The sequence below is a fragment of the Lycium barbarum genome, chromosome 6, assembly GCF_019175385.1.
Source record: "Lycium barbarum isolate Lr01 chromosome 6, ASM1917538v2, whole genome shotgun sequence".
Classification (NCBI taxonomy): domain Eukaryota; kingdom Viridiplantae; phylum Streptophyta; class Magnoliopsida; order Solanales; family Solanaceae; genus Lycium; species Lycium barbarum.
Genome location: NC_083342.1, coordinates 19060778 through 19086168, shown reverse-complemented (window position 1 = coordinate 19086168; position 25391 = coordinate 19060778). Strand labels below are relative to the sequence as shown.

The 25391-nt window shown below is 35.8% G+C and overlaps 2 long non-coding RNA genes across 5 annotated transcripts; both read right to left on the bottom strand.

Annotated features, from left to right (window-relative positions):
- Positions 1–6612: 6612 nt before the first annotated feature.
- LOC132643559 (uncharacterized) lies at positions 6613–12251 on the bottom strand. 4 transcript variants are annotated; one of them, XR_009583661.1, is made up of 3 exons: positions 8784–12251; positions 8589–8696; positions 6613–7337 (listed from the first exon to the last, which is right to left on the bottom strand). It is a non-coding gene; the product is annotated as an uncharacterized LOC132643559 (long non-coding RNA). The 4 variants fall into 4 exon arrangements; XR_009583663.1 differs by having other exon boundaries at positions 6613–7292; XR_009583660.1 differs by having other exon boundaries at positions 8589–12251.
- Positions 12252–12930: 679 nt separating this feature from the next.
- LOC132599622 (uncharacterized) lies at positions 12931–24524 on the bottom strand. The gene is made up of 3 exons (XR_009566900.1): positions 24435–24524; positions 23789–23845; positions 12931–13228 (listed from the first exon to the last, which is right to left on the bottom strand). It is a non-coding gene; the product is annotated as an uncharacterized LOC132599622 (long non-coding RNA).
- Positions 24525–25391: the final 867 nt, after the last annotated feature.

The window sequence follows — 25391 nt, the reverse complement described above, 5'->3', positions numbered from 1 at the left end:
TCAGTACAAGAGCTACTAAATACTACTACAAGTATGAATAGTCAATACATCTGAATACATATTGTCTCGAAATAGAAATGGGACAATAAAGAAGATAGAGTCTCGGGTTGCATGGATCACCAGTAGCTCACCCTCATAACTCTAGGAACGATGCCTCGGGATCAATCGCGAGGTATGGAAGTCTCTCTAACAGTGAACTCTGCACTCATGAAAAGAGTACAACAAGGTAGTATCAGTACAAAACACAGTACTGAGTAAGCATCATAGGCCACCAACATTTAGATCACGCATGAAAACAAGGAAATAGGAAATAACCATGCTCACAGACGTAAACAAGTCAACGAGTCCAAGTAGTACAATCAATTACCAATAATGACTCAAATACACCACGAATCCAAACATAAACAAATAATCACCTAATAACTAAATTATCACCGAAGATCAATATCAATCCAAATGACACAAAGAACATATAAGGTGAATGCATATGAAATGCAATGCAATGATACACACATGCTCCGGGGGTACGATGTCCACCTCTCGACAATCATGACCCATGGGGGACCGCTAAGTCCATATTTCGTCATTCCGTTTCACATAGCCTAGAATGACTCCTCCATTCAATATACATGTTAACCACTCCGTATCACACAACATAGAGATGGCTACGCAAATATAGTAATGTCGCATGAATCATACTTACCTCCATCATCACCATTTCCCAATATCAAGATCAAGACAATTATATCATGGATATGAGAAAGTATGTCATGTATTGAGAACATCATAAATAACATTTTGATTCCAATCAATTTCATATTAGGACAGCCATCATTGTACAAATATCACATGAATCCGTTCCTTCCAACCAATCTCCCATAATACGAAGGAACCACCAATTTACATAAAGAAAGCCAAGCATAACTTAGGGAATCTACAGGCTACGAGCCCGAACACACAAGTTACACAACAGTACCACTCCTAAGAATTCCATCCCAAACTTAATACCCGAAGGTTCACATGATGTCTCCAACAATTCCCTAGTACTACATACGAGTCTCTAACCGGAGTCTAACCAAAAAGGTAAGTCGTAACCGACCTAGGAAGCCGAACAGGAACCTCGAACCATCACACCTTGGCCTTGCCCTTCCGTAACGCCTCCAAGTACTCAAAGTCTATTCATAATCGATTTCTATATTAAAAACCATGAATAATGAAACCCATATTGTTATACTTCTAGCTAGGTCAAATTCTAACCCAAGAAATTGGAGAAACGTGCCCATAAAGTTAAAACGAGAAATTAAAAGATGGAACATGCAATTCAAGCTCTAGGTGATCAAACCTGTTAATCATTCGCTAAAACAACTCAAGATTAAGCCTATATTCGAATTAAAGTAAAAACCCCAAATTTAGATATGAACCCTAATTCTTCAATCCTCAAATTAACCATTAATAATGGAAGAAACAAGCTTAACAACAAGGAATTCATCAAACTCTATGGTTATTCTAGTCAATTTCACCACTAATTTCTATTTTAGAAGTCTAAACCCATTTTAAGAATTTTTAACACAAGACTGATCTTCTCTATCTAGATTGTAGTGATTCTAGGCATGGAATAGGAATCTAGGAAGGCAAATAACAAAGGTTAGGATCATAGATCTTACCTTCAACAAGAATCAGCCCACAAATAGCTTTATTCCCCCAAAGAGTGCTTAAAAAGTGATGAGAAGAAGTGAACGGGTTTAAAGGACTTAACTTGAGAAAAGAGAAATAATTCTACCCAATTACGGCTACAGCGGTCAAGGAGCCGCTGCAGCGCACGAGCTACGGCGCCCATAAGGCACGCCATGGCGGCCTCTACTCAAAATCAGTAAGCCGCTATAGCGACAAGGATCCCGCTACGACGGCTAAATACCCAAAACTCCCAGTCCGCTATAACTGTCCCCTGGGCGCTATAGCGTGACCACTACATCGGTTATGGTACCACTGCAACGCCTACACCAGAACCAGAATATTATGATTTTGACCAATCTCGTCCCGAAATCCGACTATCACCCGTGGCCCCACAAATACCCATCAAACATACACACACCTAAAAACGCGCTACGAATTCGCTCGTGTCCTCGGATTTTCCAACGGAGGTATAATTGACCAAGTTAACCTCCAATGGCCTAAAGCCCAGTTCCCAACCCAAGTCCCAAAACGCTCCCAATTGCATTGGGAACCGAATCGAACACACTACCAAGTCACAAATGACTATCCGGATCTCTCGTAATCGATGAAATTCTAAAAAAGTCCGCTTACTCAAAAGTCAACTTTGGGTCAATAAGATTAAACTTTGAGGCTCAAACCTCTAAAAGTCACTCTAAAATCCACCCGATGACCTAGGGAAAAGTCAACAGGGGTAAAGGGTCATTAGTAGTATAACGACCAGTCGAGTTGTCACATCAGATACCAATTAAACAATCACTCCTCCTCGAGCGATAACGAGTAGAAATGGAGAAAGGTATCTGAATCGGCAAGCAACTGGGATATCCCTCGCGCATATCAGACTCGGTCTCCTAAGTAGGCTCCTCAACAGGACAATGCTCCACTGAACCTTGATCGAAGCAATCTCCTTCGACCTCACCTTCCTAACCTGCCTATCCATAATCGTTAAAAGCTCTTCCTCATAAGACAGATTCTCATCAAGAAACAAAGAATCCCAACGGACTATATATGAACCGTCAGAATGATACTTCTTAAGCGTGGACATATGGAAAACCGGATGAACACTTGACAGGATCGGTGGTAATGCCAACTCATAAGCAATATCTCCGACTCTACAGAGATCTTCAACTAGGCCAAGGTATATCGGACTCAACTTGCCATCTTCCCAAATCCCATAACACCTTTCATGGGTGAGATCTTCAGAAGCACCTGCTCGCCCACTCCAAAATCTAAATCCCAAACCTTTCTGTCCGCATACATCTTTTGGCCACTCTGAGCTGCTAGAAGCTTTTACTGAATAAGCTTCACCTTATCCGCGGAATCTCTCAACAAATCTGTTCCCCACAGGCGAACCTCAAACTCATCAAACCAACCAATAGGAGAAGCGCACCTCTTACCATATAAGGCCTCGAACGGTGCCATATCAATACTTGAATGGTAGCTATTGTTGTACGCAAACTCTGCTAGGGGAAAGAACTGATCCCAATGACCACCAAAATCAATGATACATGCTCTCAACATATCCTCAAGCACTTGAATAGTCCTTTCGGACTGACCATCAATCTGGGGATGAAAAGTTGTACTGAGGTCCAACTGAGTACAGTCTGAAAAGCCTTCTAGAAACTGGAAGTAAACTGGGGACCTCGATACGAAACAATGGAAATAGGGACTTTGTGCAATCGTACAATATCACGAATATAAATCCTGGCTAACTTCTCCGCAGTATAAGTAACCTAAACTGGAATGAAATGAACGGACTTAGTCAACCGGTCAACAATAACCTAAATTGAGTCAAACTTGCCCAGGGTCTTCGGAAGGCCCACCACAAAATCCATGACAATTCTCTCCCACTTCCACTAGAGAATAGGCATTCTCTGGAGCACACCACCAGATCTCTGGTGCTCATACTTCACTTGTTGGCAATTCCCACACTTAGATACAAAATATGCAATATCTCTCTTCATCCTCTCCCACCAGTAGAGTTGTCTCAAATCATGATACATCTTCGTGGTATCCGGATGAATGGAATACCTCAAACTATAGGCCTCAATCAAAATCAAACGAATTAAGTCGCTAACACAAGGAATGCCCACGCGTCCCTTGATCCTCAAAATGCCTTCACTATCAAGCTTGCCCTCCTTGGCTTCCCCTATCAAAACCTTATCACGAATCTTACACAACTGGGCATCCTCAAACTGTTGGGGCCCAATCTCCTCCAAGAGGGACGACCTCGCCTCAACACAAGCTAAGACTCTGCCCGGAACTGGGATGCCAATGCGTACAAAACTGTTAGCCAGGGTCTGAACCTCCATGGCTAACGGACTCTCAGAAGCAACCAATCGGTCTAAGCTATCCATACTCACTGCCTTGCGACTCAAGGAATCAGCAACAACATTGGCTTTTCCTGGATGATAAAGAATAGAGATGGCATAGTCGTTCAGGAGCTCCATCCATCAGCGTTGCCTGGAATTAAGATCTCTTTGGGTAAACACGTGCTGAAGGCTACGGTGGTCGGTGAAAACCTCACAATGGACACCGTACAAGTAATGCCTCTAGATCTTCAAGGCGAACCACAGCTAGCAACTCCAAATTGTGGGTAAGGTAGTTCTTCTCATGGATCTTTAACTGACGGGAAGCATAGGCTATGACACTACCCTTCTATATCAAAACAACACTCAAACCCACACGAGATGCATCACAATGGACTGAGAAATCCTTACCCTCCACGGGCAATGCTCGAATCAGGGCTGAAGTCAAAAGGGTCTTGAGTTTTTGAAATCTCTCCTCATAATTATCGGACCACTGGAAAAAAACGTCCTTCTGGGTCAATCTGGTAAACGAAGAAGCAACTGAAGCGAAACCCTTCACAAATCGACAGTAATAGCTGGCTAATCCCATGAAGCTACAGATATTGGTCACGGTAGTGGGCCTCGCCCAATCTCTAATGGCCTTAATCTTCTTAGGATCAACCATGATCCCATCCTTAGACACAACGTAGCCCAAAAATGCCAGGGACTCAAGCCAGAACTTGCACTTCAAAAACTTGACATAAAGCCTCTTCTCCCTCAACAACCCAAAAATAATCCTCAAATGGCGCTCATACTCCTCTCTAATCTTCGAATAAACCAAGATATCATCAATGAACATAATCACAAAGGAGTCAAGATATTGCTTGAAAATGCCATTCATCAAAGTCATAAAAGAAGCTGAGGCATTCGTAAGCCCAAATGACATCACAAGGAACTCGTAATGACAATAACGAGGCCTAAAGGCCGTCTTTAGAACATCTTCGGCCCGAGTCTTCACCTGATGGTAGCCTGACCTCAAATCAATCTTTAAAAATATCGAAGCACCCTGAAGCTGGTAGGACAAGTCATCAATGCGAGGAATGGGATACTTATTACGAATGGTCACCTTGTTCAGCTGGCAATAATCAATGCACATCCTCACAGTACCATCCTTCTTCTTCACAAATAAAACATAAGCACCCTAAGGATAAACACTCGATCTAATAAATCCCTTACTCAATTTCATCAAGTCTACCCACGTATCATATCCCATGAAAGTAACTAAACAAGATCGAAAGAATCGATCAACAATAATAGAATCTCCGACTGGAGTATATACACGGATAGGCACTCCCATATGATCAAAACACAAATCCCAATAAATACAATTATAGATAGACACGTAGGAATAAGTAGACCTTAGATCAAACAATACCGAAGCAGGTCAATGTCGAACAGAAGTATTACCTGAGATCACAGTATCAGAGGTCTCCTTGTCTAGGGCCTTCTCGAGAAAGAATAGCAAAGACCGCCACCACGGCTACCTCTAGAAGCCTGCGGACCACCTCTACCTGACTAGTGTCCACCTCTGGTCTGATAAGAGCCACTGCGGCCTGACTGAACACTGCCTCTAACCGACGAGCCACCTATGCCACTAGAAGGTACTGGGGCCCTCGGAGTCTGAAACCTGGAACCTTGCTGAGACCCACTCTGCACTGACCTGGGACAATCTCTCATAAGGTGACTGGGGTCGCCACACACATAGCATGCTCTAGGAGCTGGAGGTCGATGCATAGAAATCTAAACCTATTTCAAGAATTTTAACACAAGACTCGTCTTCTCTATCTAGATTGTAGTGATTCTAGGCATGGAATAGGAATCTAGGAAGGCAAATAACAAAGGCTAGGATTATAGATCTTACCTCCAACAAGAATCAACCCATAAATAGCTCTATTCCCCCAAAGAGTGCTTCGAAAAATGATGAGAAGAAGTGATAGTGTTTAAGGGACTTAACTTGAGAAAAAAGAAATAATTCTGCCCGACTATGGCTACAGCGGTCAAACCAACCACTGCAGCGCACACGCTACGGCGCCCTTAAGGCACGCCATGGCGGCCTGTACTCAAAATCAGTAACCGCTATCACTACAAAAAAAACAGCGTTTAGCGACGGACATATTCTGTCACTAAACAACATATTTCCGTCGCTAAACCAGTTTGGCGACAGATTAGCGACAGATTCAAGTTTGTCGCTAAAATGCTCGTAGCTAAGCTCGTAGCGACGAAAAACACAAATCCGTCGCAAGACTAGCGATGGAATATATCCGTAGCCAAGTTTAGCGACCGTCGCTATTTTGACTAATTTTATCGCTAAAGTTCATAACGAAATTCGTCGTTTGTTATTAATAGCGACAGAAGCGTCCGTCGCTAGTTTGTCGCTAGTCATTTTATAGCTAATTCTCCCTGATTTTGGCGACAAAAATCTTTTGTAGTCAATCTGTCGCAAGATTTAATTTTATGAAAAATATCTGTCGCTAATATTTTTAATATTATTTTTATTTATAATTAAAAATATACCCTATTCAAGCATATTACATGAACGCTTAAATACACTTAATTAAAGTAACCGATATTCATATATATTAATATTCAACAAGGTCCAAAAGATAAAGCATAATGCATATAATTGTATCGTTAAGTACAAACCATCCACAAACACCACCAAATCCAAACAAAATAGGCTGACTATTGTGAGGCTGAAGTGTCACGGGTCAAACAAAAGAGGCTAACTATTTCCTGGTCTGTGCAATTTTCCTTTAGTCCTCCTGCATCTTCTAATCAAATTGGGTAGTGGGTTATGGCATATCAACAACATCCATCAGTGTTCAGGTTACTTTGCTAGGGGTAGCGGAATTCCATTCTTTAATCATCAGAACCCAATGCATGAACCTCATCAAAGTTAGCAGCAGTAGGAGAGGTAGGAACTGTAGGTGTCACAACTGATGGGTGGTTGGTAAGATCAGTATTTGGCTGATGCGAGGGCGAAGAAACTAATCCTCGTACCCGCTCAACGATCACATAAACTATATGCTCTGTCAATACAGGAATCAAACGCATCACAAACTCATCCAGTTTTCCTGTTGGTGTTGATTGAGCATTCGGAGGTGCTCCTGAAGATGTAGCATCGAATCCAAAAGAATCGCGGAGATTCTACCCATACTAGCATTTTGCTTAAGATCCAAGACTATATACTCTTCTTTTCTTTTCTCCTCCCGCGGCTTGATAATATGCTTGACACTGATCAACATCAGACTGAGTCAATGTTTTTTGTTGTAATATTTCCTGATATTTTTCATGTAGAAGAGTTTAATAATTAATGAAATTTAAATATTAAAGATTTTTTTCCATCTGTACAGTCATGTCGTAGTAAGTTACTTTCAAAAGAGAAGTGGAGATCGTTTTATTAATTTTTCTCAAACCATAACAAGCCCAGTTTATAATGAACATGCATATACAAACAGTGCAGATTAAATTTCAAAAAAAAAAAATACAAACAGTGCAGATTACGTGGTTTATTTTGGTCCTAAGTAAAGTATTTACGCAAATTAGCCATAAGAAATAATAGTAGAAGTCTAGCAGAAGTACCACCGGGTTTTCTACAGCACCAGTTTCTCAGAAAAAAAAAAAAAAAAGGAAAGCGCCACCTGATTTTCTGCTCTTATCTTAGTTGATTTACTTCGTTTGCATAAGTCATGTTCAAGTAGAAGCTTGCACTAGAACATAAAGCTGCCTTCAAACATATTTGGGATATTATCCATAAGACAACTACTTGAGAAGATCAAGTAATGGAAAGTGGCTTCTCGCATTTTTACGGATATCATAACATTTACTTGGTTCTTTTATTTTCTTTGTGCTTAGGATGGAGATTTTATGCTTATTTTCGAGAATTGTAGAGTTCCGTTGTAACACACAACACATCCACCCTACATAAGTCTAATGGAGTATTACAATCACTATGACCTGCGGTGGAATCGGATAAGCCATCTGATGCAACCACCAATGCTTTTGAGGATGTGGAGTCACACAGTATATGAGACCATGACTTGTAAAAAGAGGTTTCTCTAAGCATGAAAAAGAGGTTTCTTTGAGCATGCTGGTACCTAGCTTTTACTTTTTTGCATAGTGCAATTTTGTAAAAATTCTTAATGATAAACTTTTATGTTATCTCTTCAATTTATGCTAAAACCGAAACCCTCTTAGAGTAAACACTACTCCATGAAATCAAAAATGAGAATCAGGAATGCCAACTAGATATGCTTTGTTACTTCAAATCAGTAGAAGTGCTCTTTGAAGTAAATATTTGATAGGTTGTTTAGATTTTTTTGCAGATATACCAGTTAAAAAAAAACAAAAAAAAACTAATGTAGATACTCCACAAAATATACGCAAAAACCTCTAAGATTTAAGAAATCAAACATGTATTCCTTGAACACAAAAAAATCCCTATCTAAGAAAAAATAGCAGTTGTTCTAGGAAAGAATAGAAGTGCACAGGTATGGTAAACAATAAGGACAACAGAAAAAGTTGACTTACATGTACGATTTGGGATTTCTCACCAACAAAAGATGTTCCATCATGACTATGTGTATGGACGTGCAAATGCATCTCACTTGGTGTTGGATCTCAACCCTTTTCAACAGCCTATACAAAAGTTACTCAATTCAGAAGATTGGCAAAAGAAATTTTTGTGTACAATTGAGATTGAAAATTACATAGAGAAAATATTACTCTCTGTTCATCCATAATATAACTCATGAATTCTTCAATCACCCCATCTGCTCTTCTTTGACTTGTGAACCAAAAACATTGATTTCCATCCATGTCTCATATCTACAACTACAACCAACTATTTTTGCCTCATATCCCATTCTGAAGAGACAAAGCATCTCGAAATTTTCAATTATATATGTGGTAATGTAGCGCTCATGTACTGCCAATTCATGTAGCATCAAGATTGAGTTCCTACCTTTAAGTCTAAAAGAAACACAACTAAAATTCCTTCAACCAACTGCTATCTTCAAGCTAGACACACTTTTCAAATTCGGATTAGTGCAAACTTAAATGAGATTTTTCGATGTTTACACTTACAAGTCTCTTGCGATACTCCCCTACATTGATAGAGCCACCCGTGTGAGTCCCAGTGGCAACTCACATGAGTACATTTTTCTAATACAAAAGAAAGAGCAGACATAGTATAAAGCCAGAATAAGAAATACTACTTCAATCATGTTACAGATTTTCTAGAGTTTCTACAGCAAGAAACCTTTGAAGCTTTGTACATTTTTGACAATTTAAGTTCAAGGCTGTAATTCTGCATATCATTGTATTGATACGGATCCGAAAATGTTCAAATAATTTGTTAACTGTTCCTAAATTAGTTGAAATTGCTCGGAGAGAAGATAAGCAGCATACCAATGGAATTAATCCCAATTCAGGTTTGAGACCCACCATGAAAATCACCACTAGAAGACATCTCACTAGTCACATTATTTACCCTTGATACTTCCAGATAAAATAGTTCTCAACAAATCCATACAGAAAAAGGTGCAATTCAACGGTTTCGACATCCATGTATTTCATGTTGTCACATTTTTTACATGGACATCTAACATTGTCACCACTCATGCGATTGCGCTGAGAACAAGCAAACTGGATAAACTTATTCACACCTGTTATGAAACTGGAAGTATTACCACCTCGGCTATCCAACCTCTAGATTATCCATATTCCTATTTAATATTGAAATAAACACGACAATTACAATTCTTTATTTAATAAGACATCGGATGCCTTCTATATGGAATAACAGGTTGACATCAGAATGCCTTCTTTTTTGTTTACCAAGTAAAAAAATTATAAAAACTATATAAGAAGTCACTGTATAAATTCTTACTATATGAGATTAGTACTACAAGAATTCTTATAGTATAATACTGCACTATATAAGAAGTCATTGATCAATAGTATATATAAGAATAAATTCTTACATGTTCACTCCACATCACTGCATAAAGTAACCAGTTTCAAAGAAATCAAATAAGTGTTGCTTACATGAGAAAGTAAATGATGACCTAAACGGGCATTTCTGTTATAAAGAGGGAATAATATTGGCGAATAGTCTTACCAGAAAAATGAATATTGTCCAGGAAATAACTTTGAAGAGCCTTAACAAACACCTGTGTATTAATTATGAAAGAAAGCCATATAGAGTTTGTCATCAGTTGACTTTTAACTTAGCAAAAACCTCTAAAATGTGGCTAAAAATAAAGTTTAGGTAAAATCCTACTATATAATGTTAACAGTGCAAAGTTACAACAGAAAAACAACCAAAAACCAAGAACAGAGGAGGAATAAAACAAAGAGCTAAAAACAATCAAATGCCTTCTAAAGGGGAGAACAAGTTGAGTTTAAAAAGAAGACTTTAAAATTTCAAATCACACAATGCTTAACTGGAGTTCAAATCACACAATCAGACTCTATCATTTAGATTAGGTACAAACGAGAATGGAAGAAATTCAAAAGACAAGCTAAGGCTATAGATCTGAACGACTCAAAAGATTGCTAAGTATTCTTAGAGCAACAAATAATACACCCATCATTCACCAAAAAAAAGGAAAAGCAATTTCCAGTAACTCTTCATATATTTATTTATATCTACTTTAGTTAGGTATTCGTCTTTCCACATCATCATAGGCTCTTCACAAATTACCACATAATTCATTTCTATTGAACTTTAGAAAGAAAGCAGCTCACTGTCAATCAACCCAGCTAAATAGACAAATTATTTAATTCTTCTGTCAAATAAGTATTAGTACTTGAAATCTGAAAACAACAAGAAGTCATGATTAATATAACAGGCCAAACTACAAACAGAACATGACAACAATTAGATCAGCTTTTTCCTTTTGAGATTAATAATAGTCAACTAGATGAACTTTAACCATCATTTAGCTCTTTTGAAGAATATAAATATTCCTCAATCAGTTCCAATAGTGCACTGCAATCCCTATTCAATATTTTGAAGCACAGATAATCAATTGTACTTAGAAAATTGATTTGTTTAAGTTATAACAGACTAACTGAAGAATGCTAACTATCAGAATAGCCAAAGAAATATTTAAAGAGATGATTGTTCTTTTCGGAAGGAACAACAGACAATTTCAGATTCACGAAGTTAATCACATTACAAAGTTCAATAAGAAAAATTACCGAAAGAAGTCCTAATACTACACAAGAGGTTCATTAATGATAATATCCTGTTTCTCTAGTTTATGTTGTGACTTCCAATGCTTAGAGAAGAAATTAAAGGAAAACAAGCATCAAAGTTAAGAAGTGAGCTAAGTACAAACAAATGTTAAGAATGAGTACTCGATTGTATGTTAGATGTACATATATAATATATTCAGTATACATTATATTAATAGTCTATATCCAAGGGAAAAAAACATACATAGCTTGTAGAAATACTGTCGAGATAGCCAACAAAGAACTTCAAAGTTAGAATCTGTCACTTGCACTCAATAATCTTAAAGTAAGATCCAAAAAAACTGCAATCAAACTCATCATGTTTATGAGATAAAGCATATCAACAAGAAATTGAAGCGTGAATAGGTAAATCCCAGTTGAAATCTAATCCCTAAAATCGATTCAAGTGTGAATGGGTAAATCCCTAATAAGAAAATTTCAGTTGAAATCTAATCCCTAAAATCGACTGAAGTGTGAATGGGGAAATCCCTAATAAGAACATTCCAGTTGAAATCTGAACCCTAAAATAGTATCAATTTTTCATCTACCCAAAACATCATTATCTACTGTATTATATCCTTGAAACTAAAAAGTACTACTGTCGAACTTAAAAAGTTCACAAATTATTCTAAACCTAAATTGTGAAGTAAATATTTATGAACATCCAAGTACGTTTTGTAACATAGAAAGCAAAAGAAATGGGGATAAAAGTTACCTGAAAAAGACAAGAATAATGGTGGAGAGAGAGTGAATTTCTAAGCACTTTCAGAATTTCTACAAGCAAAAAATTCTGCAATTTGTAAAAAAAAAATTATCCAACCTCTAATTTTCTGTTTCCATTGCATAAGAGCCTTATATTCACGCCCAATTTGTTGGATTGGAAGCAAAAAACTCACATTATAGAAGAATAGAGCAAGAGGTGAGGCAAGAGGTAAGGTTTTTGAGAGAGGAGCTAATACGAGGTATGTGAGCAGATTTGTGCCCTAAATAAACTTAAATCCACATAGCGACGGATATAGCTACGGATCTAAATTTTGTCTCCAATAATAACTTTAGCTATTTTAGTTTTAAAAATTTGGCGACAAAATTTTCCGTCCCAACGAATTCGAAAATGTTTTGATAACTAAAATAAGAACAGCGATGGATTATTTGTCGTTAAATCCGTCGCTACTTTTTAGTAATTTTTGTCGCCTCGTTTCGTCGTTAATTTTGTAGGTAAATTTGGGCATCAAAATTTCCTGCCAATTTTTAGCAACAGATATACATTTTTGTCGCTAATCCGTCGCTATATTTGATACTAATTATTTTGTAGCTTATTAGGCGACAAAATTATAAATTGGTCGCTAATCCGTCGCTATTTAGCTATAGATTATGGTTTGTCGCTAAAATCCGTCGCTAAACGTTGTTTTTTTTGTAGTGTATTGCCACGCCCCAAAACCCACCCTAGACGTGACCGGCATCCGACGTCGTGAACAACATCGGAAGAACCTAAACGACACAATAATAACACTTGAACCCGCCAGGTTCAACATTCGCCTCTAACAGTTTATAAAATAAATGTAACATCAAGTTCTTTTTTAATAATCTTTCCTTATTAAATTAAACAAAGTTATAAGTAACTGCATATATCAGGATCACAATTATGAAATAAGATCAGCGGAAGTCTAATATAAGTATATAGTCATAAACGTGGCAAACACCCATTAAGTCGTACGAGACTTTGACAATCTACCCACAATTCTGACAACTATCTATGGAGCCTCTAAGAGATAAAACAATCATCTAACTTCGGGACGCAGCCCGAAAATCTAGAATAATAAATGAAACAAGAAGTGTCCCACGAACAAGGATGTGGGCTCACCAAATCAACAGCAGCAGCAAGTTCTCCTAAGCGTCGAGAGTATCACGAACCTGCTCTTCTCCGTTACCTAACATACCATAAAAAACAACAATGGTATGCCTGAGTACTTTCGTACTCAGTGAGTGCCTCGGGGACAGCAAGTATTATAAAAATAAAATATAATAATACATCAAGAAATAAGTTCTGAAAGGATAGTATAAAAACAGTCATTCCACTTTGTGATTCTTAATATCATTTGTTAAACAGTTTACAAAGCCATTAATCAATATAAAAACAGGTATTCAGCATATGTATCTCAATAAGAATTATCAAAACCGATTACAAAGCCTTTTGTCAATTTAAAACTTTCAATTATGCCTTTAAAATTGATCATGATTGTCAACAACAGTTCCATGAGAGGATAAGAATATCACATATGCCAATACAGGCCCAAGAATCAATCATATCGCGCATAGCGCACACACCAGAATATATAATTCTCGGTGGCTATCCTTCCTACCGAATAGCTAGGCATAAATCACACCGGAATATGTAGTATGCGGTGGCTATCCTTTCTCCTGAATAGCTAGGCATGAATCACACCCCGGGTAGCGAACCCGGTAGTGGCCACTCTTCCTCCTGAATGGCTAGGCAATTACCATACTAGGATCCATAGTGGCTACCCTTCCTTCCGAGTAGCTAGGCCAAACACAATAATAAAGTTCATAGCATAGAAGCCGATTCACAATTTGTCTCAAAGTATGTCACACCAACAACTACATTAAGGTTCATTGTGCCATTACAAAAATCCATACTTTTATAGATAATCTTGAAAACGTTTCCACTTCTTTCAACAAGATTCCTTTATCATAGTTCCTTTTTAAAAAATTCATGCCAATAATTAACCCTCATTAATGACCATCTCTTATAGAAGAAAACGACTATGATTTCATGTACGTATATAGAGGATAATACAATCAAGGTTTAGTGTGGGCTTGTCCCCTCACGCACACCAACCACAATCAAAACATGAATTAGGGTTTAAAGTCGTGAAAAGCTCACCTTTTTATTCAATAAAGAACCTTTAAAAAGAGATACACATTCGAAACCAACTTTCAAAAGAGAGACATACAAATTACCTTCATAGTCAAAAAGGATTTTTAAAAGAGACATACCTTAATATGTTAAATAAAGTTTAACAATTCACTTTCCTAATGAAGAACACTCAAACCCTATCTTGAATCACTTTAGGAAGAATTATGTTGCAAACCCTAGGTTTTGATCACAAAAATCATGGTAAGAATCATGGGTTTGATGTTAGAATAGATTAGTAATGTTAAGGGTGTTCTTACCTTTGATTTAAAGACTTGGAGAGATTATTTTCGTCCTTAGGGTTTGGAATGATGAAAAAAAAAATGGGAACAAAAAGAAGACCATACCCATTTTAAACCCAATTTTCTGCCAGAAACGGAGAAAATGCGGCCTACAAGTACGTCCCGTACTTTGAAGTACGTCCCGTACTTGTAGCCCGTACTTAGCCTGCCAAGACCAGTGAAGAACGGAAAAAGTACGTCCAAAAGGACGTCCCGTACTTTAAAGTACGGCCCGTACTTTTTTGGCGTACTTTGGGCGAATTCTCCAGCTTTTGTGCCCTTCAGTAAAACGAACATAACTATTTGTACAAAGCTGTGCTCGGGCTGGCTGACCTACCGTCGGAAAGATAATTCAAAGATCTACAACTTTTATCAAGGAAGTTATTTCAAATTCGCAACACATTTTCATGAAAATTGCCCAGAAGACAGACCTACCAAAAACTTAGGCGAAGTTAAGAGTCCTTAAGAACTTCAATTGTTGGTTTGACTTCAAAACGACCATCTTCCACCTGAATTCATCAAGAATGGATTCATATAGATATAATATCATCTTAACACTAGATTTTTACATATTCACACCTAACCCGAATTTACGGAGTGCTACAGCTATAGCGGCAAGAAGCCCGCTACGGTGGCTAACCACCCAAAACTCCCAGTCCGCTATAGCCATCCCCTAGGCGCTATAGTGTGACCGCTACATTGGTTATGGTACCGCTGCAGTGCCTACACCAGAACCAGAATATAATGGTTTTGACCAATCTCATCCTGAAATTCGACTATCACCCGAGGCCCCACAGATACCCAACAAACCTGCACATACACATAAAAAAGTGCTACGAATTCACGCGTGGCCTCGGATTTTCCAACGGATGTCTAATTGACCGAGTCAATTTCCAATGGCCTAAAGCCAAGTTCTCAATCCAAGTCCCAAAACACTCCCAATTACATTGGGAACCTAACTGAACACACTACCAAGTCACAAATGACTATCCGGACATCTCGAAATTTATGAAATTCCAAAAAAGATCCGTTTACTCAAAAGTCAACTTTGGGTCAAACCGATTCACTTTGAGGCTCAAACCTCCAAAAGTCACTCTAAAACCAGGGGTAAAAGGGTCATTAGCACTATAACGATCAGTCGAGTCATTACAGATACTATGTGAATACTAGGTACAACTACTAAATAAGAAGAATATGAGAAGAGAAGACTAGCTCCCTGACTCTTTCTCGTAAAAGTACTCCTACCCCCGGCTACCTATTACCCTTGTACCTTAATCCTCGATCTCAACACCTTCTTATTTAGGATCACGTCCTCTGTAAGTGGAAGATGTGCCATGTTTTGTTTAATCACATCCTACAAGCTTTTCTTAGGCTTGCCTCTCCTAAAATCTACTCTAGCTAAACTCTAACCCCTCTAAAATGATGCCTCTACACACCTTCTCTTCACTTGTCCGAACCACCTCAACCTTGATTTTCTCATCCTATACGCAATCGATAGTCTCTATCAAGATTCTCCATCTTCTACAATCAAATTTTGTTTTCGAGCCAAGAACTGCATAAAATTTGAAGATTCAATGACGAATCAAGAAAATTCATCAGATGCTTTCACTAATGCTGGAGTCGGTACCTCTGTAACTTCTCAATCTGAACATGTAGGCAATCAAACAATGCAAGTAACAACAGAGATGATCGATCAAAATCACCCTCTCCTTTTGCATGTGTCTAAGGTAAGTAAGGACTAACACAGGTGATCGATCATAATCACCCTCTCCATTTGCATGTGTCTAATGTAAGTGAAATTTCCTAATTTCTCTTCAATTCACTGGCATTGAAAATTATTCCCCCGGGAGTAGATCTATGTGTATATCCTATTAGGAGGAATAAATTAGGATGTGTTGATGGTACATGAAAAAAAAAAAAGTTTACGGAAGAATATAGGACTAGGGTTAATGTTATAGTGTTGTCTTGGCTAATGAACACTATTGCAAACAATTTACTAAGTGGAGTAGTTTATGTTTCAAGTGCTTGGTCTGTGTGAGAAGAACTAAAAGATAGATTTGACAAAATAAATGGATCAAGAACCTTTAATTTACATGGAGAAATTTCAACATTATCACAGGGAACACTATCTCTATCTGTGTATTTCACAAAGCTTAAGGACTTGTGGAATGAATTTGAGCCTCTTGTGCCTTCCCCTGGGTGTAATTGTGAAAAATCCAGGAATCTTTTGGCCTATATACAAAGGTAAAGACTGTAATAATTTTTTATGGACCTTAATGACTCATATTTGCAAACAAGAAGCCAGATTATATTAATGAATCCTCTTCCATATGTAAATCAGGCATATGCCATACCTATAAATGATGAGGGTCAAAAGGCAACTGTCTCAAACCCTACCGGCCTACTAGGAGCTACTCCCTATAGTTACGATCCTGCTATATACTCCAATATAGAAAACTAGAATCATAGAAGACTACAACCTTCATGTGACTTTTGCAAGATAAAGGGACATACCAAAGAAAATTGTTATAAATTGGTATGATATCTTCCAAGTTTCAATAAGAAAAGAAAGGGCGGTTCAGGAGGAAATTGAGGGGCTACAACCTACAATGTGCTAGTTGAGAACTCATATTTTCAAAACATACCATATTTTCAAAACATACCTGCTTGATCCCAGAAGAGTATTTCTACTGGTTCACAAAATGTAGATCAATTCATGACCATTGGGGGCTATATCAAAGGATGGAGAATAATGAAATGAATCAATTGTCCAACATGACTCAACCTGTAACTTGTATATTCACTAAAGATCAATATGATCAAATACTGCAGATGCTAAACAAAATCAATCATACTTCAGCAAGTGCAAATATAGCAAGTATAGGTGATATAACAAGTACAAGTAATGGTACTGGTTCAAGTGTCAGTAATGTCTTCCTATTGTCTAATAAATCAAAAGATCGAATTACAGATTCAGATGCTACAAATCGTATGGCATAAAATCCCCAATTTAGATAGTTGAACCTCATGATTCTATGGTTAGATATCTTCCCAAATCAAGTATAATCATCATAGGGTGTTCGGGAATCAATGATTTATGTCAAAATCACTCCATAAGAACAACCCCCACGATCTTCTCGTTTTCGAAAAAGGGAAAAACTAGGTTTGAAAATCGTCACTGTTCAGATTTGTATTGTTCAAGTTACTCAGTGTGATAGCGATCCCCTAGCGCTACCACGGAAATTTCAATTTTTTCTTTGTTGAGCAATATCGTGCTCCTTCAGCACCACTTTGCTGAATTTTCTTCAGCGCTATCGCACTCTTTCACGTTGTTGGCGTTGCTCACAAAACTTTTTCAGCATTATCGCTCTCCTTCAGCGCCAATGGTTCAAGCACCAGACACCAAAAAAACAATAATTGCATTTTAGTTCCAGATGTGTGGAACCTCCCCAGTCTCCTCCCAAATCATCCCACAAGTCACAAATAACTTATGGACATGGTCAAAATTCAATTTGAAACACAACTACTAAAAATCATAGGTTAGGTTACTACATTTTTAATAGTAATGAGTAGAAACTTAAACTCCTTTAACACAGTTAATAGGGATGTAGTGAAGCTTCAATTAAATAATAATATTAACTAAGATGCTACTAAATTTCAAAGTCGTGATACATCTTCCTAAATTGTTGACTTTTGGTCACTAGACTATTTTCATTTTTTTTTTCGTGGATTGCCCTCCAAAGGCGTTGGTTTTTAAATTTTGCCTCTCAAACTACTAGTCTTTAATTTTTGTCCTTCACTTAAAAAAAGTGGCTGCAAACATTCTGAAGTTCTATATTCGAACATCCGCTCAGTAAAAAAAAAAAATTTGCAAGGCAAGACTTCGCGAAAATTTTGCCTTATAAGACAAAATTTAATTTTGCCTTAAGTCAGAATTCACAAGGCAGATTTTTTTTTTTTGGGGGGGGGGGGGGGGGGGGGGGGGGAGGGTCAAATATACCCTTCTACTTTAGTTTATTGGCTAACTTTATCCTCCGTTAGCCAAAGTAGACAAATATACCCCTACCGTTAGCAAAGTTGTAAAAATACCCTAATTTCTAACATATTTTCACATAAACAAGTCTAGTCATTGGAATTGGGTGACATGGACGACACATGACATCTAACTTATTCTATGTGGTGCTTACGTGGCAATTTGTTTTAAAAACAATCTGGAAAATTGATTTTTCTAAAAACAAATCCATTAAAAATGGGTTTTATTAAAAATCTGACTTTTTTTTAAAATTTTATAAAACCCGCTTCTTAAAACAAATCTGGAAAATTAGATTATTTTATTAAAAAATCTGAAAAATGATTTTTTTTGGACACTTTTTTTTTAAAAAAATTACTTTACAGTTTTCCAGATTTTTTTAACTAAAATATCCAATTTTCGAGAATATATTTTAAAAAAATGGGTTTTATTAAAATAAAAAAGTTTCAGATTTTTAATAAAAGCCATTTTTTCATATTTGTTTTTAAAAAAATCAATTTTCTAGATTGTTTTTTAAAAAATTGTCACGTAGGCACCACGTAGAATAAGTTAAATACTATGTGGCGTCCATGTCACCCAACTCCAATGACTAGACTTGCTTATGTGGGAATATGTTAGAAATGAGAGATATTTTTGAAACTTTGCTAACGGTATGGGTAAATTTGGCCCCAACTTGTAACGGGAATGGTATATTTGACTACTTTGGCTAAGAGCAAAGTTAGTCAATAAACTAAAGTAGAAGGGTATATTTGACCCTTTTCCCTTTTTTATTTTTACTTTGCTGGAATTCTACAAAAGTTAAGCCTCAAGGCCTAACTTTTGCCAGAATAGGTATAATTTACTACGAAATTCTACCTTGCGAATTTTTTTTAATACTCTACTGGGGTTCAAACCGAGGATTTCAGGAGTGTTTTCGGCCACTTAACGTGTCGAAGGAAAAATTGAAGAACAGCAATTTGAGGGGCAAATATTGAAGACCACCCCCGAATAAAGGCATTTGTGCGAATTCTCGAACTCAATGAACGTTTTAGATCCCGTTTGGATTGGTTTATAAGTTGCTGAAAACAACTTATAAGTTGTTTTAAACTTTTTTGAGTATTTGGCTATCCAGCTTAAAGTCATTTTGTGTTTAAAATAAGCCCAAAAAAATAATTGAGTCCGTTTAGCTTAGCTTATCTAAAGCAGCTTATAAGCTGAAAACAGCTTATAAACTGCTTTTTTTAAGCCTATCCAAATAGGCTCTTAGCCATATCAAAAGGCTGTTTTTGTTCTTACCCTTTTAAATATTCAATTTCATAGGTCCAAGAGGAGCTTTTTCTCTCTCTCTCTCTCTTTGCCAGGTTGCCTTCATACGGACTGGTCTTTAATTTATCCCTCAAATCTTTGGTCTTTAATTTTTATTCATGCTTCTCATTTAATGAAAATTGATGGGCTAAAGTAACCTTATGCACTGTCCTACGAAATCAGAGATTCTGGGTTAGATCCCCAGCAGAGGCAATGAATTCGTTGTTTTCTTACACACATGCAAGGCATAAGTTGAGAAAACATTTGCCTTGTTCGGCATAAGTTCTGCAGGAATTAAATTATCTGGCACAAGTTGTGTAGTAACTAATTCGCAACGCATAAGTTTAGAGAACCTTTGCCTTGTTGGGCATAAGCTCTATAGAAATTAAATTACCCGACATAAGTTGTGTAGTAACTAATTCGCTCTGCACTGCACAACTTATGCCGAAAAATTATTCCTGTAGAAATTATGCCGGACAAGGCAAAGTTTCTATAAACTTATGCCTTGTGAAATTAGGTCATAAATAAAGGTAGATCGAACATTTTTTATTTTATTTTTCAATATCAGGGATATTTTCGACCACTTTTTTAATAGTTAAAGAGATGAATGACAAAAATTGAAGATCAGCGATTTGAGGGGCAAAAATTAAAGACCGCCCAAGATAGGATACGGGGAAGGACCCTCTATTTCTCTCTTTCGGTAAAAAGAAACAAAAGAAGATAACACTTGGAAGTGATCTAGTTACTAATGTTTTCAAAAGCATTTTCGGGATGAGTCCTAGGGCGAGTCTCGGGACGAAGCGTACCAAAAATGCTCCGATGCGCAAATGAAGGGCGTAAATCTATAGGGCGTACACCCTGCAATTTTGGGCGTAAGTCTCGGGCACAAAATCATAAGTCCCGAGCGTAAAAGTGTACACCCTGGGTGTTAAATATAATTTTTTATTTTTTTTAAATTAATTTTCTACACATTAAGATTTTTATTATTGGTGTAGTGATCTTTATACTTCATGTTATCATATTGTAGTGAGTTTTCCTAAAATATAAATAAAGAAAGCAACTCACATGAAAATAACACTGTCATGAATAGTTTTTTTAGATGACTATGTCTGAAAGTGATAGGATAGGTATTTCATAGCACTCTATTCCTAAAGCAACTTTATCCATTTTTTCTCATTTATTTTATACTTGTTGCCCTTCTCCTGCTTTGAAATATATTAATAAAAAATAGTGCAAATATTAGTTGAGAATGGGAAGGAATAATAGATGTGGAGATTGATGATGAAGTGGATGAAGATTCCATTTTAAAGATTATCTAGGCTATTGTCATTGTTGTGTTGTTACCTTTCTCAAATAGTAATTGTAATATTTTTGTATATATATATATATATATATATATATATATATATATATATATTATTGGTGATTTATTTGAATTTATTCGCATAATTTTAATGAAAATTTTATTTTTGCTTATTTTTTTAGTAATAAAATTATAAAATTGAAAATACATGAGACATATGTCCTGTAGATCCATGAGACTTACGCACCGTGTCTCTAGGCTTACGCTTCACCCCGTGATTCATAAAATGCCTCGCCTCGGGCCCCCGCCTCTTAAAACACTGCTAGCTACTTCTTGAGGTAATCAATTATATAGGGATCTAGTAGTTCAGTTGGTTGGCTACCTGAACTTTCACCTTGTTGGTGAGGATTCGAATCCCCACATTGTAATCCCCTCCCCATTTCTCTTTCCCCTACCCCTTATGTAATAATATATATATATATATATATATATATATATATATATATCTTTTTTTAAAAAAGTTAATCAATTACAACTTTGACCAAAGCACGGAGATGTAGTAATGGGCCTATGGGCCTTCTTTTCAATGTCTGCACCTTCTTGTCTATTATGAGTCTGTTTGGATGGGCTTATGCCTATAAGCTGTTAAGCTAAAAAAAATAAGTTGGGGTAGTCTAACTTATTTTTTTTGGCTTATAAGCTGTTTTCAACTTATAAACTGCTTTAGATAAGCTAAGTCAAATGAGTCCAGTTATTTTTTTGAGCTTATTTTAAGAACAAAATGACTTTAAGCTGACCAACTAAATACTCAAAAAAGCTGAAAACAGCTTATAAGCAACTTATAAGCAAATCCAAACGGGCTCTATGTTATTAGTTGGGTTAAAAGTTAAAGTAAGGACCCTCTCATGTGGGCCCTAAATTGAAGATGGGCCAGAAAAGGACCAAAGGCCCTTATGAACTTGAAGACTTTTTTGTACATCCCTTGTTGCCATTGGTATACAGTATACACCCAAGCAAAAAATAGCAATCATTTCCACCCTTTATTGGATTCTCTACCATCACCATCAATGGAGCCATGGAACCGTCTTAAACTATTAGGTAGGGGTTTACATGGGCAAGGTTGGATTAGATTTTTTAAACACCAAATCAAACCAATAAAATTTAAATTTTTCAACCTCGGGTTTTATCAGGTTATTCAGTTTTTTCGGGTTATTCGGATTTTTGTTTTCCGGAATAGTCTTGATACAAAACATATAACTTTTACTTCAAATATTTATTTAGTCCTAGTAAAGTACAACTATGTAATTAAGGTGTTTCATAAGAAAATAACAAAAAATGTGAGAAGAGTGATGACATTGTATTAAAATATTCAATAAAAGATAATAAAATCGGTTAAAATAAACATTGCTAATTAATAAGCCATAAAGAAAATTACCATAATCTAAAAATACTAAGTTATGCTAAAATACGTACGGCTAATAAGTATTATTTACATGGCAAGAAAAAAAAAACTTAAGTTATGTATTTTCACTCTCTAAACTAATTATGCAAAACTAAAGAATAGATTTCCAACATTATTGTCATTCCTAGTGGTAAATTGAATTCGTTTTGTTAGTATTAGTGTTGAATTGGTTTTGATTTGAACTTTATATGAGTTACTAATATCCATAGGATATAAAACTTATTTGCATTCAAAATTCTAAGTTCAAACTTGAATGATATCATAATAGATAAAAAAAACTACGAAAAAAATTAAGAAATATTTTAAATTACATTACAAATGAATATTTTAAAAATTGAATACGTATAATGTCGGGTTGGTTTGGTTCGGTTTGACTTTTTTTTAGCTAAAACCAAACCAAACCAATTATGGTCGGGTTTTTTTTTCCAACACCAAACCAAGTCAAACCAAACCACTAATTAGGTTTTTTTCTCGGTTTGACTCAGTTTATCGGTTTAGTGCGGTTTGTCGGTTTACTGTGTACACCCCTACTATTAGGAAGATTAACCCACACATCTTTTTTGTCTTGATTCCCCTACCTGACCTGACTGCAGATATTTTTTCTACTCTTTTGATTTAGGATTTTTATTTATATAATCATCTGATATCCGTACTCACAAGTCCGACTAATTTAGATTCGTGTTGTATAGAAGTTTTTTTTTCATTTTCGGAGCTCGAATTTGGGACTTTAGATTAAAGGTAGAGGAATCTTATCTATCCCGCCACACTTTTTAGTGATCTTCTTTTGATTTGGGATTTCTTTTTGTATAACTATTTGGTATTCCGTAGGCCCTAGTCTTCTACTTAGTTAATTGGGTGTGGAACTTTTCCGCATTAATTATATTTTTATTAAAACATATGTATATTTACTTAAGGATTTAAGTTATATGTACTGATCATATAGAATTTTTTTATATTATCAGTTAATTTTAACCTGCAATAGCAGGTTAATTACTATTTCTATCAAATTAATATTTATAAAAAATATACTTGCAATTATTTAATAAATGGCATGATTGTGAAAAATAAATCTAACCCATTAGCGCATAGAACTTAAACCCTTAACTTAAATATAATCCTTTTTAAAGTTGTTCAATTATTTAGGATTTTATTTACTAGTCCTACTAGTATGGAGTACCCTCCAATGCAAAGTGTACCTGAAGCTAATCATGAAGTGGTAGGACAAGCTTTCTATGTGATGTCCCTCGTGCATACTGGAAAGGAATTTAAGTCCAAGTCAGCTTGAATTAGTAAAGCTACAAAAATTTATCTTGAGAATAAGACTGCACAAGTATTTTATAGGAAGTAAAAAAAATAGAGGATTATTTCCAATAAGTGTTTGTTCTACAATTTTGTCTATTATTTCGAACTTTAAATTTGAAATAGAAATTTTGTAGTTTGAAAAATAAGATTTGATTAGTATTTTAAGTTTTTACTCATAAAACATCAAAAAAAAAAAAAAAAAAAAAAAAAAAAAAAAGATCAGATGAAATTCATGCCCAAACACAAATATACCCTCATCTAACTTCAACTCTATTTTTTTTTTCTTCCAAACTTCAACATAAATAAGCCCAAATGCTTAAGGGAGAGCTCATATCTGAAGCCCAAGCATGAAAAGACTTACTCGTCCTATTTTGATTTATTTGTCATAATTTGATTTGGGAAAAAAATTAATAAAGAAAGTAAACTTTTGAAATTTGTAATTTTAAATATGTCATAGCGTTTTTGTGACTATGAAATTTTTAAAATTTATGATCTTAAACATATCATATCATAACATATAATGAGCGCCGTTAAAAGTACCTCAAAATTCACTGATGATTTTCTTGGGCTCATTTGACAATGTCTCGATAGTATAATTAACTTCCTTTTGCTTCCATATGTTCCAACAAAGACAAATAATCCGGGGACTAGAGAAAGTATCTATAAATAATACTACTACCTTAATTATCAGGAAGACAACTTTTCATTAACTAACTCCAACTAATATTGGGTTGCATATCCATGTCAAAATGTATAGCGATTTAGACAATTTAGCAAATGGTTGTTACCTCCTTTATATAGCTAAAGCTCATGAACTTGACAAGTTTAGCCTACAATTCTAAAAATATATCTAAGTTGTATTCACTCGCACGGAAAATTTAGTGTCTATTATTGTAAATACTCTTCATCATAAGTAAGAAGGTCGAAACAAGTGAAAAAAATTGTGTCTATTCATTTTATGACGATAGCTTCAAGATTTCCAGGTCCACACCGTTCCAATATCTTTAATTTTCACACCATAAGTTTCTTGAGCTAAATATTAGACATGTAAAATGAAATGATGAACATCAATGGTAATGGAAATGATTTTTTCTTGAAAAAAAAAATGTGTATAAAATTGATTAAACCAAATTAAAATATATATATCATAAAGGACAAAAATAGTTGAATTACAATCTTTTGTATTAGTTATAATTAGTTTTAAAAATAAAATGTCACAAAAAAAGGTAAGTATAATAATATCATAAATCACAAAGGAAGTAGTAAGTATTACGACACCAAACTTGAGTATTACGAAACCAAACTTGAGGGGAGATTTATGTAATTAACCCTTTAGTTTTTTTTGGTTATATTGACTTTGTGAATAAACTAGTATAACTTGAGTGACTTTATTGATGCAAAATAAACATAAATGACTTTAATGAATAATTTGTAATAGTTGGGTGAGCATATAAGTTATTTGCTCGAGGATATTTGTAAGTCATTTTCCACACTACT